This window comes from Eulemur rufifrons, chromosome 7, assembly GCF_041146395.1.
Source record: "Eulemur rufifrons isolate Redbay chromosome 7, OSU_ERuf_1, whole genome shotgun sequence".
In the NCBI taxonomy this organism is placed as follows: Eukaryota; Metazoa; Chordata; class Mammalia; order Primates; family Lemuridae; genus Eulemur; species Eulemur rufifrons.
Window position 1 is genome coordinate 54,174,057 of NC_090989.1, and position 19,922 is coordinate 54,193,978.

The 19,922-nt window shown below is 37.6% G+C and overlaps 1 pseudogene; it reads right to left on the minus strand.

Moving 5' to 3' along the window:
- Positions 1–11,799: 11,799 nt before the first annotated feature.
- Positions 11,800–13,232, minus strand: LOC138385723 (KAT8 regulatory NSL complex subunit 2 pseudogene; annotated as a pseudogene).
- Between the last annotated feature and the right edge of the window lie 6,690 nt (positions 13,233–19,922).

The window sequence follows — 19,922 nt, forward strand, 5'->3', positions numbered from 1 at the left end:
AACGGTGTGCAATGCACTCATTGTGTAGGCATACCCGCATCCCCTCCCCCACCCCCCACCTCAGTCTGATATCCGATTGATGTCGTTCCCAGATGTGTATTTAGGTGATGTTGAGGGAAACCAATTTTCTGGTGAGTACATGTGATGCTTGTTTTTCCATTCTTGGGATACTTCACTTAATATAATGGGTTCCAACTCTCTCCAGGAGAACCATAGAGATGTCATATCTTCATTATTCCTTATAGCTGAGTAATATTCCATGGTATACATATACCACAGCTTACTAATCCAATCATGTATTGATGGGCATTTGGGTTGTTTCCACATCTTTGCTATTGTGAATTGTGCTGCTATAAACATTCGGGTACGTGTGTTTTTGTTACAGAATGCCCTTTTTTCCTTTGGGTATATGCCCAGTAATGGGATTGCTGGGTCTAATGGCAGGTCTACTTGAATCTGTTTAAGATACCTCCATAATGCTTTCCACAAGGGTTGCACTAGTTTGCAGTCCCACCAGCAGTGTATTAGTGTTCCTGTCTCTCATATTCTTCTTTTAGTGACAGATATTTAAGCTAAATGTTTATGCAATTTTATTTCTAAAAATAATGCCCTGATAAAAACTCTTATTTGGGTAACATTCTAATTATTTTCTTGGAATAAATTCCTAGAAATGGAATTATTACTTCAAAGGTAATAAATACTTTAAGGGACAATTTAAACAATGAGAGATTTTAAGGATTTATTATATTTTTCCTTTTTATTTACACTTCAGAAATATATTTTCAATGTTATGATTTAATATAATTTGACCTATAAGTATCCACTTATTGTAATAGGAAGTGCAGTTTTATAATGAGATTTTTTGTGTGTGTTACATTTATATTCTTTACTGTTCTCAAAGCACCCTGACTATTGGTTTCATAGCAGGAGCACCTGGCCTTGTGGTTGAGTCCATCACATTGACTGATTCTGATCAAATGACATTCTGTAATTCACTTTCAGGTGATAGATATACAATTATCCAAAAAGAAGGAAAAAATAATGGTTCAGAATCCATCAAAAGCTGTTCCTCTTCAGTGAAATCTTGGAAAGTTCCCCAGGAGTCTCTTAATTTCTTATTGTGCCTTTGGATTTTCTCAGTGTAACTGACATGAATTTTCTTACCATTATTCAATCACACCAGTCATTTTTGTTTAACAAGAGACTTTAGATGGAGAAAAAAAAATTCTATGATGTAATATTTTGAATGAATAATGTTAAAGTTATGAGCTGATCCGTATACATGAGACTAGGTTCTATAAGTTTATGTTATAAATATCAGATATATAAATAGTGAGTTCTGTCATAATCATTCATATTTTTTTAACTTGACTGTATAAATGTGTCTAAGGAAGTTATATGCTTGGCTCTAGGGCTCTTGGCTGCAAAGAAGAAATTGAATTTTCCCCTAACAGGCTATTTACTCCCAATAGCAAGGTATGAGAGTAGATGATTAGGGCCATGATGTTTCAGGTTTACTCTCTTGCTCTCTGGATATCATTTCTGATAGCTTAAGTTAGAATAGCAGGTGAAGAACAAATTTGTCAAAAATCATTTTTCAAGGCTATTTTCTTACAAGCCTTTAGGATGCAAAGAGCCCATGGAGTATCTCACACAGAATTTAACGCATAGTAAGCACTTGAACATTTGATTTTGATTTGTTTTCCTATGGCTTAAGTACTGTATATAAATAAAGGCCTAGGCAGTGGATGAATTTCTTATGCATTGAGACTGTATACCAATATTAATTTAAAAGGGTAGCTTGGTGTAAATCTCTGAAATTCGGGAAGTGTGGATTTCAAATTACTGCCTTTGGTTTTGTTGCAGTTTAATTAAATTCTTAATTTACCTGGTGGGTTTCTTTTCTTTTCTTTTCTTTTCTTTGTAGCTACAGTTCTTAAAGGATGTTGAATGTTTGTTAGAAATGGTTGTTTCAGAACATACTAACTTTTAATCCTAAGAAATCCCAGGTGTATTGAAATCTAATTTGACCAAACTAATAAAGAAAAAAAAATCTAAGGCTATTATAAATTTTCTACACTATAATTTTTAAAGCTGATGAAATAATTTTAATAGAAAATTTAGAGTCAATTTTTATCTACTGTCCTCAGTTCTATTGCTTTTACACAAAATCTTGTCTGAGTCATTTGAGGTATTCTGGAAACAAAAGGAATAACTAACCTCAACATGGGCAGCCCCTTCATATCACATCTTTTAAACATGTCCTGATCTATATTTGTACATGCATGTGGCAAAGATACATCCTTCATCAAGAAATAGATCATTTATGACCATCTCCAGAAACCGTCCATTTTCTTAGAAGATGATAGATTGCTCGGCTAATTCAAAAGTAGAATAATTTCTTAGGTGATAGAAGAGGCTTAAAAAGAAGTAGAATAATTTCTAATAAAATTATTTAAAAAACCCCAAAGGCATATATTTCAACATAAAACTGTATAATTTGGGCTGCTAATAACAGAAACCTTGGGAAATTTCCTTTTTAATGTTCTTGTCTTAACAGTCCCACTAACTGACATCAGTCATTGATAATGAAGTTATATATATAAACACTTTGGTGTGATTTTAGGCAATGGAGCACTTAGTGTTTATATGACACCATCTTATAACTGACTTTGCCTCTATTTATTTATTTCATAGTGGAGGTAATAGTACCATCTTCTTGATCACATATTTCTATAAATGCGTGGTTTCTCCTCCTTTCCTTCCCATATTCCTCCACACTCCTCTCACCGATGACATTTGTATCTGGGGACACTCCTGCCTATAATGGTCATGGCTTTAACTTAGAGCTGGCTCAGTTGTACAGATTTTAATTTCTTGTACCCCTTAATAATATTCATTGAACACATTAACTTTATCAGAGAATTTTTAAGACAATTTCCCTGACTATCTAGAGATGGTTGGGTGGGGAAACTTTGTGTTTGTATCTGTTTTTACTGTAATCTTTGAGAGATGATATTATACCCCTTGAGGGCTAGGACTTGGTTTCACTTAAGTGAGTCTTTGATTCCTGGCACACAGTCAGAGCTCACTAAATTGTGTGCTCAATAAATTTGGCATTCATGCTATTTCTTAAACATGCAAGCACATTTCCAACTCCAGGCCTTTGCTCTTTCTCTCTGTTTAAAAGGTTTCATTTTTAAGTATTCTCATGGCTCATTTCCTCACTTTATTCAGGTTTCTGCCGAAATGTCACCTCCACAGAGGGGCCTGATCTAAACGGCCTAAACCTTGAAATCTTCAATAGCATGGACTCACACATAACTCACACATACTCCCTTGCTTTTTTTTCCTCATAGGATTTACCAATACCTTAAATATTATTTGTTCATTTCTTGTGCCCCTCATTAGAATGTAAGCCATCATAAGGACAGGAACTTTTTTCATTGTCAGCATGTAGAACAGATCTGGCATATTGTAGCCATTTGATAAATGTTAGTTTAATGAATGAGTAAATTATTTGATTAATCTCTGCCCTCCCTCCCCAACACACACATACACACTTATATTGGACTATATATTTCATGAAAATTAGGGACAGAATCTCGTTTATCATTGAATGCTGGCAGCCAGTGCCCAAAAATATTTGTTGAATGACCAAATGATGTGGTGTTACGTGTGTGACTGATAAGTTGCTTTGCAGGCATGTTTTGTGCAGTTTGTAATTACAGCCTACCTGATAGTTTCTTTTAATCACTACTATGCTAAAAGGAAATAATTCCCTTACTTTGTATTTATTGTTATTTTTATATGTTGATGAGAAATTTTTTGAGAGTAGAAACTTAACAAAATAGTCCACTTGACCCTCTGGAAGAATTTAATTGGTGATGTAGTTCAGATTTTCTTCCCCTGCTTTATTAGGTCCTGAAAATGATGAGATTTAACTTTGCAATTACAGCTTGTGTACAGTCCCCAAACCTCAATCCCTGAGTCCTCTGCCAATCCTCATCCTCCCTCCCAGTCCTAATGCGAATTTAGATTCTTACAAGACCTTATTTGCTAGGGACAGGTAGCCCAATTTTCTGCTCCTCAGATCCTTCTCCAGTGCGTCTATTTCCAGGGCTGCTGCTGGAGGTGAATAATTCTCTGTCATAATTCAAAAAACAGGAAGCCCTGAAGTGTTCCAGGTGGCCAAAGAGGCACCTGAAAAGGGACAGTATAGCAGAATAAGGAAGAGAAGGGTCTGTTAATTTTTTACTCAGTAAACTTCCTTTCTTATTCCTTCTTAGCTCTTACAACTGCATTTGAAATAATTTTGGGGTTTTAGGTGACTACAAATTGAAATTGGGAACTTTTTCAAACTGGCCCTTTTTACTGTATTCTTTTTTTTTTTTTTTTTTTATTTCAGCTTATTATGGGGGCACAAAAGTTCAGGTTACATACGTTGTCCATGTACCGCCTATCCCCCCAAGTCAGAGCTCCAGGTGTGTCCATTCCCCAGACAGTGTGCATTGCACTCATCATGTAGGTATATACCCATCCCCTCCTCCCACCCCCCACCTCAGCCTGATATCTAATTGGTATCATTCCCAAATGTGCATTTAGGTGATGATCAGGGAAACCAATTTTCTGTTGAGTACATGTGATGCTTGTTTTTCCATTCTTGGGATACTTCACTTAATATAATGGGTTCCAACTCTCTCCAGGAGAACCAAAGAGATGTCGTATCACTGTTATTTCTTATAGCTGAGTAATACTCCATGGTACACATATACCATAATTTACTAATCCAATCATGAACTGATGGGCATTTGGGTTGTTTCCACATCTTTGCGATTGTGAATTGTGCTGCTATAAACATTTGGGTACAGGTGTCTTTGTCATAGAATGACTTATGTTCCTTTGGGTAGATGCCCAATAATGGGATTGCTGGATCGAATAGTAGGTCTATTTGAATCTGTTTAAGGTATCTCCATAATGCTTTCCACAGGGGTTGCACTAGTTTATAGTCCCACCAGCAGTGTATGAGTGTTCCTGTCTCTCCACATCCACGCCAACGTGTTGTTTTGGGACTTTTTGATAAAGGCCATTCTCACTGGGGTTAAGTTTTGATTTGCATTTCTCTGATGATTAGGGATGTTGAGCATTTTTTCATATGTTTGTTAGCCATTCTTATATCTTCTTTTGAAAAATTTCTATTCATGTCCTTTGTCCACTTTTTGATAGGGTTGTTTGATTTTTTCTTGCTGATTTTCCTGAGTTCTAAATATATTCTTGTTATCAGTCCTTTATCTGATGTGTAGTATGTGAAAATTTTTTCCCATTCTGTAGGTGGTCTGTTTATTCTCGTGACTGTTTATTTGGCTGTGCAGAAGCCTTTTAATTTAATCATGTCCCATTCATTTATTTTTGTTGTTGCTGTGATTGCCTTAGGGGTCTTCTTCATAAATTCTTTGCCTAGGCCAATGTCTGTAAGAGTCTTTCCTACATTTTCTCCTAGAATTCTAATCGTTTCACACCTAAGGTTTAAGTCTCTTATCCACTATGATTTGATTTTTGTGAGAGGTGAAAGCTGTGGGTCCTGTTTCAGTCTTCTACATGTGGCTATCCAATTTTCCCGGCACCATTTGTTGAATAGGGATTCTTGTCCCCAGAGTATGTTTTTGTCTGCTTTGTCAAAGATTAGATGTCTATATAAGGGTGGTTTTATATTTGGATTTTCTGTTCTATTCCACTGGTCTGTGTCCCTGCACTTGTGCCAATACCAGGCAGTTTTAAGAACCACAGCCTTGTAGTATAGTTTGTCTTCAGGAAACTCACCTAACCTGCAAAGATGCATTTAGACTGAAAATAAAAGGATGGAAATCGATATTTCAAGCAAACGGTAGCCAAAAGAAAGCTGGTGTGGCAGTCTTAATTTCCAATAACTTAGTTTTTAAACCACCAAAAGTAATAAAAGACAAAGATGGTTACTATATACTGGTGAAAGGCACAATTCAACAAGAAGACATGACTATACTTAATATATATGCACCCAACTTAGGTGCACCCAGATTCATAAAGCAAACCCTACTTGATCCGAACCAAATGATAGATAACAATACTGTAATAGCTGGAGACTTTAACACTCCACTGACAGTACAAGACAGATCCTCCAAACAGAAAATAAACAAAGAAATAATGGACTTAAATAGAATGCCAGAACAAATGGGCCTGACTGTCATCTACAGGACATTCTACCCAAAGTCCACAGAATATACATTCTTCTCATCAGCTCATGGGACATTCTCTAAGATTGACCATATCCTAGGTCATAAAGCATGTCTTAAAAAATTTAAAAAATAGAAATTATACCATGCATCTTCTCACATCATAGCGGAATAAAAGTAATAATGAACCCTAACAGAAACTCTCATTCCTACTCAAAGTCATGGAAGCTAAACAACCTTCTCCTGAACGATTATTCTATAAAGGAAGAAATCAAGACAGAAATCAAAAGATTCTTTACTGTATTCTTGATTATCATTATTCAAATTTAACAATTTTCAGTTGGGTACAGCATGTACACTGACAATCTTAGGTGCAATTTCCCCCTCGGCATACCTCTCCTAGATAAGGCTCTGTGGGCAACATGTACTGAATAGGAGTAAGAGTGTAGCAAGTACATCTAATTGGCCTGAAATACTAAATATAATTCTGAAAAAATGAATAATATTTCCTTTATCAATGAAATTAAACACACTTGGTTAGTGACCTAGCATATTTGCCAATTTGAAGTTGATGTTCTAATATTCTATAAAATTTATTCAAGGTCAAGGACTAAATATTATAGATCTCATAAAATAGCCATATTTAATATGGAATATAGCTTATATATTTAGAATTAACATAAAGATTCTTATTGTGTTTGTAATTTTAAAACCCTAAATAGTTTGTTAATGACAATTTTTAAGTTAGATGTTTGCATCCTTAAAGGTACAGCTTTTATAGTGTGGGTAGATTAATAGATTAATACTTAAATTCACCTATTTCAGTGTGTGAAATATAAATAACATTAGAAATAGACCCAGAACATAGTAATGCTAATATTTATCCATGAAAGAAAACTTATCTGAGTTAGTGAAAGTTACATAGAATTGTCTTGAGGATTTTGAGACATTTTTTCATTAATAAATTCTTTGAATTTTTTTCTTAAAGAAAGCCATTTTTTGAATGCCTGAAATAGAATGGCTTGGTATCTGATAACTATGTGTACAAGATATGTTCTTCAAGGCACAATTCAGGTATGTGAGATATACATATGTGTGTGCTTGTGTTTGTCATATATATCACACACACATATATAATTCATTTTACTTTTTCTTATTTTAATTTTTAATTCTATTTATAATTTTTATAATTCTATTTATATAATAGTTATTACTTATTTTATACCTTGATTTGATGTCTATTTTTAGTCTTCCATTTTGACAGGGTGGAAGACACTTAATCCTGGTCATTAAAGAATCCCTTCTCTTCCTTCTTAGCTGGATGGAGTCTTCATGTCATTTATCCTCACAAATATCTGTTTTGGTGTCCAACTTCTTCTCTAGTCCTCAGTCCACACAGGTCACCCTGACACATCTGTCATTCCTGTCTGGGTGGCACCTCGAGTACTCTGTATGGTTATGGGATCTCATGCTGAGTTGAAGTGCTGAAGTTGCCGTGGTGCTGAAACCCAACTGCCTATGTTCTCTATGCATCTCTTTCTATCTGGGAGCTTGGTGACACTTCAGAACACAGGACACAGGGCCCATGAATGGGAGCCCCATGTCACCCTTGCACACCCCAACAGCCGTCCTCCCTGACACCCACACTCTCACCAAGTCCCGTTCATCTCTCTCTCTCCCTTCACTAGGGGGGCAGTCTTTTCTGTCTAGGGACAAGAAGCAGCATTCTCTATTGTTGTTTCTCTTATTTTTGAGGTTAGGAGTCATCCTCTCAGTTCAAAGGCCACCTTAAGACCTTAGGCTTTTGGAAAATAAAGCTAAGAAGAGACTTTTTTTTTTCACTTAACTCGGCCATATCCCTCACACCATATAGCAGTTCTACTCAGTGATTATGGAGGAAGTCAGGGGAGCAGGGCTGGGGTGCCATAAGGAAGCAAAACATGAAGGAATACATAACAGTGTTTCAAACATGACTTAATATTTCAAACATATTCCCCTACTCAAAGGTATTAATGAGGTGAAGGTCCTGGATTTGAGACTGACTTGACCCAGTTATATCCCACCATGTAAGAAGTCTATGGCAGAATAGGATTTGATGATATCCCATAAGCAGTTCTATTGCAGATGAAGATCAATGAGATGCGCAGTAATCAGGAAAGAAATGGGGGATATTACAGCATAAATCAACAAAAATTTTAGATAACATAGTAAATTTCCTGCTAACCTGCCCCACTAATCTTGGCCTTCATTATTCTGGGCCTCTTGTTTAGTCATAAATATTTTTATAAAAATTATAAAAGGAAAATTTTTTTACCATAATCATGGATCATAGTTCCCTTTTTGCCAGGTGGTATTGGAATGGCAATAGGCATTGTTGAGGTCTAAATAAAGTGGAGTTGAGCTGGGGATATATTTGACATTTGTGGGATGTAGGTGCAGGGCCAGAAGTCTTAGCACAATTTGAACGTGTTCACAGTTCCTGGCATAGGAATTATGAAGAGAGTGGGGAAAAAGCCAGGTTTAAATTATAAAGTGTCAGAAGCTAATCTATGGAAAAATATTTTTTTCCCACAAGATGTGAAAAATTATCATTGGTTCTCATTGATGCCTAATCAAAACCAAAATGCTGTCCCATCAGGAATATATTTGATAAAACAACACATAATACCTAATGAAAAAAAATTTTTTTGATGAGAATAATATAACATAGGATATAAAATATTCCCCGTGTTTTAGCACAAAAACTTAAAATGTATTACAAAAATTTACATGCTAATACTGAGTTGTGAAATTGAAAGAAAAATATTTCTAAATTACTACTACTAAAAATAATAATAATGATAAAAACAAATTTTGATCAACCATGCAAGAGAAAAACCTGAATTAGCACTTTTTTCTATATAGAAAATATTATAAAATATTATAAAATAATTTTCGTAGTCATCAGAGTATGCTGCCACAAAATAGCAAAAAATTACTATTTAGAATATGCCAGGTAGTTATAATTAATTAAAAGATTATGGCATTTCCATAAATTTTGTGATTTTTTTATATTTGTCAGCTGTATAGGTAGGTCATGGTTCTCCAGAGAAGCAGGACCAAAAGGATATGCACAGATACATAAAAGGAGATTTATTATGAGAATTGGCTTATGAGCTTATGGAGGCTGAAAAGTCCCATGATTTGTCATCTGGAAACTGTAGAACCAGGAAAGCTGTTGGTATAATTCAGTTTGACTTGAAAGACTGAGAACTTGGGAAGCTGATGGTAGAACTCTCAGTCCAAAGTCAAAAGTCTGAGAAACTGAGGGACCACTTGTGTTAAGTCCTATAGTCCGAAGGCCTGAGAATCTGGAATTCTGATGTCCGAACACAAGAAAAGATGGATGCCCCAGTCCAGGAAGAGAGAGTTAATTCTCCCTTCCTCTACCTTTTTCTTCTATCTAAGGCCTCCATGGATTGGATGATGCCTGCCCACATTGGTGAGGACTGATCTTGGCTGAGTCTACCTATTCAAATGCTAATCTCTTTCATAGACTCACCCCAAAATAATGTTTTACCTGCTCTCTCGGCATCTCTGAGCCCAGTCAAGTTGACACATAAAATCAACCATAATATCAGCTTTGTAAATTTTTAATTTATCTTCCCATTCTAAATAAGTATTAATGCATGTATTTAACTGATTTGTTAGTATTCATTGATTTTATGGGTTTTATTTTTCTTTTAATCAACACCATGAAAAATTGTGTAAATTTCAGGTTCTAAGTTATTGAATCTGGCCCAAAAAACTGATATTTTGTATATTAAGTTGTTGAATTTTTTATTTTCTGTTGCCTCCCACATAATACATGTTCTATGTGTACAGAAACTTTTTTTTTCCTCAACTATATCTCCAGCACATGGAACATTGATAGCACACAGAAGGCAGCTGATTAATATTTCTTGAATGATGTATATAGCCTGATCTTTTGTACCCCCATAATGAGCTGAAAAACAAACAAACAAACAAAAAAAAAACCACAAAAAAAAAAAACCAAACCAAATAGGAATTATTTAGCATTACTATAAGCCCTTATGTCAGCATAATTCATTTCATCCATGGAACAAAAACACTTGTACCCCCTTAATATTTTGAAATAAAAAAAAGAAATCATCCAAAAACAAAAAGAAAGAATGAAAAAAAAATATTTCTTGAATGAATGAGTGAATGAATGAATGAATGGTACTATTGATCTTAAGGGATAGATTATCACTATTTCTTCAATTATTTTTATAATTCTGATTGATAGCTTATGCTGTGAATTTCAAATAGTCTGCTGAATAAATGCTCTATGAAACATAATAAGATAATTTTTGTGCTGTTTTCAGAAATAGCCATTCAGCGTGTATTTCTTAACAGAAATAAATGAGACAAAAAACACAACAGTGCCATTAACTCAACTATTTCTTCCTATTAGATCATTTTAGGAAGACAAAACAATGTACTCATCAAACTTGTTTAGTGCTGAAATCAATCATAATCAAATTGGGTAGAAATTAGCTAAGGCCGCCAATTATTTCTTCAAGTATTTGTTGTGGACCTGTTATATATCCAGCATAGAGCTAGACATCTGGGGAGATTTTATTTGTGTAGAGCTTTATTTCTTCTTAAAGGCCAGCACACCACATACTCAGTGTGTTCTCTGTCTCCTACATACCACATACTCAGTGTGATAGCCTTTAATGTGTCAACTTGACTAGGCTGAACTAGAGTTCCCAGAGTTCTCTGTTTTATATGTGTCTGGTTAGGGCAGATTACAAGGGATATTTTCTCATGAGAAAAAAGAGGCAGTGGTCATTTTGTAGCATACACATAACTCCTCCCAGTCTTTAAAATACTAATCTCAGTGCTGCTGTGAAGGCATTTCACAGATGTGATTAAAGTTCCTAATTAGTTGACTTTAAGTTAACAAAAAAAGAGGGTCATCTGGGTGGGTCTGACTGTATTGTTTGAAAAGCTTTTTTTTTTTTTTTTTTTTTACATTTTCATAACATTTCCTTCAATATTTAATAGAAACTATATACAATAAATTTTTACTATATCTTACATAAGACAGCCACCACAGAAATTTACACAGGTTAGAAGCAAGATAGGTAATTAAGAAGGGCCCAGTCCTGTGGGCTATTTTCTCAGAGGATAAAAGTCAGAGTTTTCTGGGAAAAGGGGCTCAGACTACCCAATTAAATGAAGGTGAAGGCAGGCTAAAATGTAGCGCTTTCGATAACCAGACATTAGGGCCATCAATAAATATCTCAAGGGCACTACTCAGAGACAGCTCCCACCTGGCCACCTATGTGGATTCCTATCCATGACTTAGGAAATCCCATTACAAAGATGTCTCTTTCCCCTTAGGCATAGTCCCAAATACTCAATCCCAGAAGCTTTGACAAGAATTACCACTCTTTCTTTCTTGCTCAGAGTGGGAAGAATCCCACGACTTTTGAAAACTAATTGGTCCATTCTCTCAAAATTTGGTTGTATGTTTAACTACAGCACTCAATCCAGAAGAAAAACAAGGCAATCTGGGTTGCCTCTGTTTAGTGAGAGATGATCAGAGAAACACTTGTTTGAAGAATGAGAAATTTAAATCCACCAAAGTCAGATGGTCTCCAAAACACACTATCAACTGACAAGAAGGGGGTTCTGGCTTCCCATTTGCAGTAGCCAATCCACTTTGAGGCAATGGTGCAGAGGCTTTCTCAGAATTTTGAGATCCCTGGGATCTGCACCCATCCCCAGCCATCTGGATCTGGCCCAAGATATCCACAGGGCCTTCAGCAATTTCTTTGATTGAATGATCTTCAAGGGTTAATGAAGGATCAAAAAGCAAGGGTGAAGGAGGGCACTGCATACCGTCACCCACAACATCCAAGTCGTCACTGAACTCCAGAGGTAAACTCTCAGTAGGCTGAAGCTCAGCAGCACTCAAGTACAGATCCATGGGGCCGGCTTCCAGATCATCTGGCACAGACAGTACCTGCTCCCGCTTATACATCTGAGGAAGCAACTGGAAATGCAGTGGGCAGCAGGGATCCTCAGAGAGGCTTACAGGAACTGGTTTGTTGCAGGGTACCTCTTCAGATCCCTGGCAGCATTTGAAGAGAACCTGATTTGTATCCTGACAAATATGGGTAAGGCAGTGTCTGGTCATTGGAAGAGACTGATTGGAACAACGAACATCATCCACAAAGGCCAAGCAACTCTGACTGGAACCAGTAGTATGGGCCTGTCGGGCGGCACCGTCTGTGGCCAGCATCCTGCATTCCTTCAACTGCCTGTGTAGTAAGGCTTCCACTCCATAGCGCTGGTGGTATCGCCGGAGACACTTTAATCGCTTCAAGTGTTCTCGTTCTTTGGCCAAAAGTCCCTCTGGGCCAGTCAGGAGACTACTACCTAGAGCTTCAGTTTCCACTTTGCGATTGTGTGAGTACCGGCGCTGCTTCTCTTTGAGCAGATGCTGAGGTCGTTTAAACTGATCAATGTACAAAGATTGCAAACGAATTAGCTTCTCATGCATAATCAGAGCCACTTCTTCTGCTGTGTAGACACCAGCATGTCCAGTATTCGGCTGGCTTCACTGCGGCTACTTTCTGGAGTCTGAGGCCCCAGCTCTGTCTTAGCACAAGAGCTCAGCCGGCACAAGAGAGTTTCACCCATAGGCCCTGGGTTGATCTTCATTTGAGCATGAAGTGCCAGGGCATTCCTACGGGCATGTTCAGCACAGAAGGACACCCCATCTTTCTTCTCTGGCTTTGGGGCAGCACTGGGACATCTTTTTCCATTCTTCGTCGATATATAACTACACTTCTTGAGGGGTGCATTCTTGTCTTCAAGGATATGCTTAATGCAAAACTCCTGCCCCTCGAGACGAGGTTGAGAGCATGGGCGATGAGTGAAGGAACACGACAGGGGCTCCCGAGATCTGGACACTGGGGTGATCCTCCCCCGATTGGTTGGCAAGACATGAATCCGAATCCTGTTCATGCCAAAACCTCGGGCGCTGAGCTCTGCCGCACCAGCCACCTGAAAAGCTTTTAAAAGAGGGTTTAGGCTTTTCCTAAGGTCAAGAATCCATATAGCTCCTGGATCTGTAATTGCTTTCCTTTGCCCCTCTGTCTTCTTTTCCAACCACCACCTGAGAACAGGAAGCTTCAGCCCATGCCTGTGTGGTTCCAGCCTGTTTGTCATCTTTACTTCCTGGCTGTCTATGGACTTTAGACTTTCTTAGGTAGTTCCCACAATTGTACTAGCCAGTTCCATGTAATAAATATATTTCCTACTGGTTCTGCTTCTCTGGTTGAACCCTGACTAATACACTCAGTATATACTTCTTGACAAGACACAGTTTCTCTCTCAAAGGCTTATGCTGTGAATTTCAAATAGTCTCAAAGGGCTCAGAATCTCATAGGAGAATTAGTCCACACAGATGAAAAGCAGAGACAATAGTTCAAGATCATCTTTAGTTATAAGCCAAAATGTATGACAGATAAAGTAAGCACTATAGCATGGCAGGATAGTGAAAGGTCAGTATGGCCAAGAATTAGTGAGAAAGCTTCCACTGATAAAATGGAATTTGAATCTGTTCATGAAGAGTGGATAAAATGTTAAAGGTCATGGAAAAGAGAGAAGGCCATTTTGTCTGGTGAACAGAATTAGCATAGATGTTAAGATACAAATTAGCATATTAGGTCCAGAGGATATGAAACTGATTTAACTTTTGAGCAAAACCTCACTTAACCCTTCGTCTTAGTTGTCCTTCGGCAATCAACTAGAGAATCTAATAATGTCTTTAAATTATGGTGAATTAGCACCAAGAAAATGCGAAGTATTGAATCCTATCTTTGATTAAGTAGAGATGTTCATTTTTTCTGTATGTGTTCAAACTAAAGTCATCAATAATCCTGGGTAAATTGGAGTCTTTTGTAATAAAAAAAAGAAAGAATAAAAAGAAAGAAAATAAAGGATAAAAGGATTAGAAGCAAAGCAACAAAAACAAAAGTCACCTTCTCTGACCCTGCAAATAGTCTTTTGCTTCCCAATAGTCCCAGCCCTTGACTCCTCACCATTCATCCATCATGAGGGGGTTAATTTCTGGCCCCACAGGGGCCTCCAGGACTCAGCTCTAAACTCTTCTGGTTTCTCTTCTGATTGGCTGGTGCCCAGATCATGTTGATTATTAAATATTTTAAATGGCATTCCCCATTTTATATCTGTTATCCATCTTTCAAAACTGCTAAAATCTGTTATCTCTGATGTCTCTGTCTACTTCCTTTTGTTTTGGGGGTTTATGCATTAATGATCTATTAATGATTAATAGAAGAGGACCCAAAGAAGATATAAATGCATTTAGCTAGCATATTTTATTTAACCAAGGATATTATGAATAAAGGTGCTATGAACATTCTTGTACACATCATTTGGTGGAATCAGAGCATATTTTAGCTTTCAGTGATGTGTACTTAGGCATCATGTTTATAATTATTCCTCTTTCATAAATAAACCTATAGGACCCATTAGATTGTGAACCATGCAGCTTCCTTCAGATCAGGGTTCTTTAAGCCCTACAGCTGTGCTTAGGTGATCAAGGATATCATTTGTCCAATGTGAGGGAGAAAAATTCACATTGTAGTCTGGGCTCCAGTGGCCACATGGAATAGTGCAATGACACCAACTTAACATCATTACCCTTGGATAAAGAAACTGATAACAACTCCCAGGTCCACAATTTATTCATTGTAACTTTGAGCAACTTGCTTAACCTATAGTATGCGCAGTTGTAACTTATAAATACAGGATGATAATAATATATTTGGATTTAAAATGAACTTTGTATACTGTACACTGCTATGCAGTTGTTAAATTTTAGCATCATACTGTTTTATTTTTCAGCCTTTTCTTGAAAATTGTCATTTCAAATAGAAATCTTAAGAATATTTATAATATTTCCAAGATATCTCCCACCAGGTAGTTTATTTAATGTAGTTGCTTATGTATTTGGATAATAAAGATAAAAATTCTTCAAGGCTACTTATAAACTATAAATCATGTAGGAAATGGACTCATCTACTAGTCAATAGCAAAGATGTGTTAAGTCTTCTCCATAATTTATTGCTTTTACCGCTCTTGCTTATCTGCCTGGTTTTGCAAACAGATTAGAGATCCTCTGTTCATTATGCCCTTAATGTTTTTAAAAATAATATTTTGGAAGTTAGGCAGATGTTCTCTGGGAAATGGTTAAAAACCAGTGGCCTCATAGAGGTAAAGGTAATTCTGACCCAGTATGATAAGCGATGATAATGACTCATTTGCTCACGATTAAACCAGGAAATAGAGGAGAATAAGCCCAATATCAGCATGACTTTTTGTGGCAGACCATGATGGAATACAATTTTTGTTTCCTTCACAGCCATTCATAGTTTATCTTTATTTTTCAATAAAACTAGTCAGTCAAGATTATACAGTTGTAAATGATAGAAATATATTTAAAATAGCTTATGCATAAAATAGTAACATCAATAATAATAGTTTAAATTTATTGGTTTACAAAACTGTGAAGTCAGGAGTGTATTTGGCTTCAGTCATGGCTTCAGTCATGGCATGGATCATGCCAAATAGTGTCCTCAGTGTCAGTTTCTCTCCATCACTTGGGAGTGCTGGACAGATCATGGCCAGTAGTCCAATAATCTCACCCATTGGCTTAGAAACTGTCACAGGTTTGGTTCTCCATAAGCAGATGCTAAGATGGAATTTACAGTTCAAGCTATATATTAGGGATCAACACCTGGAAGAAAAGGAATTTGGCAGAGGGAGAAGTCAAAATTAAATTCAGTCTGACAAAGCCTCAACCAACCTGGTAAGGAAATTTGGAGCAAATATTGCCTTTCAGAGTTGTCTCACATCAGGCCCAAATGGCTGGGCCTTTGTATCCCTACCTCACTCAGTCACTAGATGCTTACTGTCCTAGGAGTAGTGTGACCCCTGGCAAGAGGGATTTCTGTACTTAGGGTGATCCTGAGCCATCTGACAGCCTCAAGCTGTCTACTGACTACACTCTGTGCAGTTGGGCAGAATGTTTTTCCTTGAAAAGGGATCTTCATGTCTACTGCACTTTGCATATCACGCTGCTCAAATCTACTTTTGCAACTTATATTTGGGAGACAGTTTTGTGGGAAGAACTATAGTCCTTGCCACTGAAGCTGGTCTTGGGATCACAATTAATACTTATTTCTCCCTCTTCTCATATTCATCCTAGATTCTTCGTATTCTTAGCTGCCATCTGTGCTCACCTCAATAGCCTACCTATAGCTGTGACCTAGACCCTGAACTCAAGAAGTCTGAGTCCAGGGCTACCATGTTACTCTCTATCTAAGGTTGCAATATTTGCTTATTAATAGCCAAGTAGGAGTGCTGAAATGGGCCAAGTGCATCATATGAGTGCAGTTCCCTGTGGCTGTTGTAACAAAGTACTACAAGCTTGATGGCTTAAAATAAAACAAATTTATTCTCTTCCATGACTGGAGTTCAGAAGTCAAAATCAGTTTAACTGTGCTAAAGCCAAGGTGTTGACAGGCCGATTCCTTCTGGAAATGCTAGCCTCTAGGGCTATCTATATCCCTTGGCTAATGGTACTTTCCTCTATCTTCAAAGCTCATCACTCCAATCCTTGGTTCTGTCATGACATTACCTTTTCCTCTTCTGTAATAAATCTCCATCTGCCTCCTTATTATAAGGATATTTGTGATTACATTTAGGGCTTGTTCAGATAGTTCAGGATAACCTCTACATCTAAAAATCCTCAATCATACCTGCAAAGACACTTTTACTATATGAGGTAACATTCACAGGGACCTAGAATAAGGACATGGATACCTTTTGGGCAATTATTCAATCTACCACATTATGATGATTAATTTTATATGTCAAATTGGAGAGTGCTTTTGGTTGAGATTAACATTTAAATAAGTGAACTTGGAGTAAGCAGCTTGTCCTCCAGACTGTGGGTGGGCCTCATTCAATCAACTGAAGGCCTGAATAGAACCAAAAAAACCCTGGCCTCCATAGGCAGTAGGGAATTCTCCAGCACGTTGCTCTTGGACTTCTTTCACTTTCCTATGTCTCTGCCTACCAGTATTCAGACTAGAAATGCACCATGAGCTCTCCTGAGTCTCTACCCTGATGGACCACACCACAAATCTTAGACTCATCAGGCTCCATAATTGTGGGAGCCAATTTCTTATAATAAATCTCTTTCTCTCTCTATATCTATATGTATGTGTGTGAGTGTATACGTGTGTGTGTGTATGTGTGTGTGTGCACGTTCATGTGTATGTATGGGGGGGAACACATTCTATTGGTTATGTTTCTCCGGAAAACCCTGAAAAATCTGACAAATACTCACTATCCGTGAAAATTATAACTGTCATTCCAGGCCTGTGTTCCACATATCATCAGCATTTGTGTGGCAAGTGAGCCAGTTCCAAAACCTCATTTTATTTCATGCTTTCTTAGACCATACCTGATACCAACTTTCACAAGTTGGGTTGCATGGAAGTAGATACTGAGTTGGAATGTGCAAAGTGTTTATTATGCATCAACACCTGTGAAAGGAAGAGAGAGAAAGCAGGATTGAGTAGGGGGAAATTGTGATTCATGGCTGATAAAGCCTCAGCCAAACATACTGGGAACTAGCAAGCATAGTTTGTCAGTTTTCTGCTTAAAGTCAAAATGAATGAGTCTTTATACCCCTACTTTGCTTAATCACTGGATGCAGACTACCCCAGGAAGGGCACAAGCTCAGGTAAAGGTGGGTTTAAAAACTTAGGCAAATCATGAAAGAACCAATAACTGAAGGTAATTGCTGATCACACTCTCAGCACTTGTGTAAAAATTTTCTTAATAGGACGATCCAATTGAAAGAGGAGATCTTTTTCTGTAGAAGTCAGAACAGTCCAGTGTGAGTGTGAGAGTGTGGGCTCTGATTGCCTTTGTTTGTTTACCTTGCCAATCTCTTACTCAGTCACTGTGGTTAGGAGTACCTGTGTCTCTCATTGGCCAGGCACAGGTAATACGACAACCACTGTGGTCAGCGAGAGGGGCATCGAGCATGTGGAATCAGTTCGCTACAGGGAATGTCGAGCAGCCAAACACAAAGTTCTACTGCCTGTAGGAGTCAGAAGGAATTTTAGAGGCAGCTGGAAAACATTTACAAAAGTGAGCTAGTATTAAAGTTAAAGGCTCTAAGAAGTCCTGGGATCAATATGTTCATACCTGCAGTTAAGAACAAAAGTAGAGGAAGCAGTTTTCTTTTAGTAAGTGAAGAGGCAATAGCAGCAGTAGTGAAAACCACACACAAACCTCATGAACCTCTTCTAAAGGGTGGTACCTTCACTGTGTGCTGATGAAAAATAAAACAGAAGGGCACAGCAATGTCCTTTGCTTAAGGGGAAGCTCCCAGAATTCCATTCTGATGTGTATTTTTGTTACGTAGAATGACTGTTAGAGTCTATCTAAAAAATAGAAACCTTTCTGAGTATTTAAATTAGAAGTAATATATGAAGGGATTCTATCAAACATGGAATGGAAGACAAACAGGGAATGGTGAGACAACTCAGAGGTTAGCAGCAGCAGGAAGCCACTATCACCACTGCTAGGTTAGAGAGAGAAAGGGAGCAAGCATGGTTAAAGGAGCCAAGGGGCTGAGGTCACCCACTTAAACCCCTGTAGACCTGTCTGATGGAAGCTGACACGACATAGAAAGTGCAGCTACTATCTGAAACACTGCCAAAAGTTGAGTGGAAAGGGGAGAGAGGAGCCCCTGGCTTCTCCTTCCTCTAGCTTCTCCTTCCTCTAGCTTCCCGGCTTCTCCAGTGCCTCTGAATAGGCCTAGCCACAAGCCAGCTGATGTGGGAGCCTGTTATAGTCACTCCTAGCCCTATAAAGCAGAGGCTAAAAACGACAAGGAATGTATCAGAGAGCAAGGCTTGGGAATGGTGCTTATAGCCGGGATATAAAACATTACCAGTCTTAGACCAAAATGCCTTAAATTAGAGGTGAAGCAAATGAAAGACAGTTCAGAGGCTGAAATAGCTATTCTTTCCTTTCTTAAGTAATTCTCATTCTTCAAATTTCCTATGACCAGTAAGTTGGTCCTTACAGTTATTTCTTCAAGTCTCTTATCTGTGACACAATAAGGCTCTTTCCACTTTCTGCAAGATTTGTAACCTGGCAAACCAGCTATGTATTAGTGATCTGGATTTCTTTATCTCATGGGGATTGGGAAAAGTAAGCACTGAAACAGTGTGGAAGCACAGTAGAGCAAAATTTATAACTGAGGTATTATAACTTTTTCTAGTACTGTGGTTTATTGGAGAATGATGACTATTTATATGAGAATGAATGCTAGAGCTTAAACTTAATTGTTCCTTAGAAATTGCATGTATTTTAATCTATGAAACTGTAACACATAAAACAGCAGATAGAGATAAAGCTAATTAAAGCTGAATTCTCCAAGGGGAGCAAGTGGCCATTCTTTGCCATCTAATCACTGGACACTAATGGCCAAGTAAGATCCAGTAGATCTCTGTATACTCAAACAGCAATAGTCAGAGCCACTACAGCTCAGGTATTATGAAGAAGTTAAAAGGGTTTGTGAAGATGGCTTCAAGTCATGCTTTA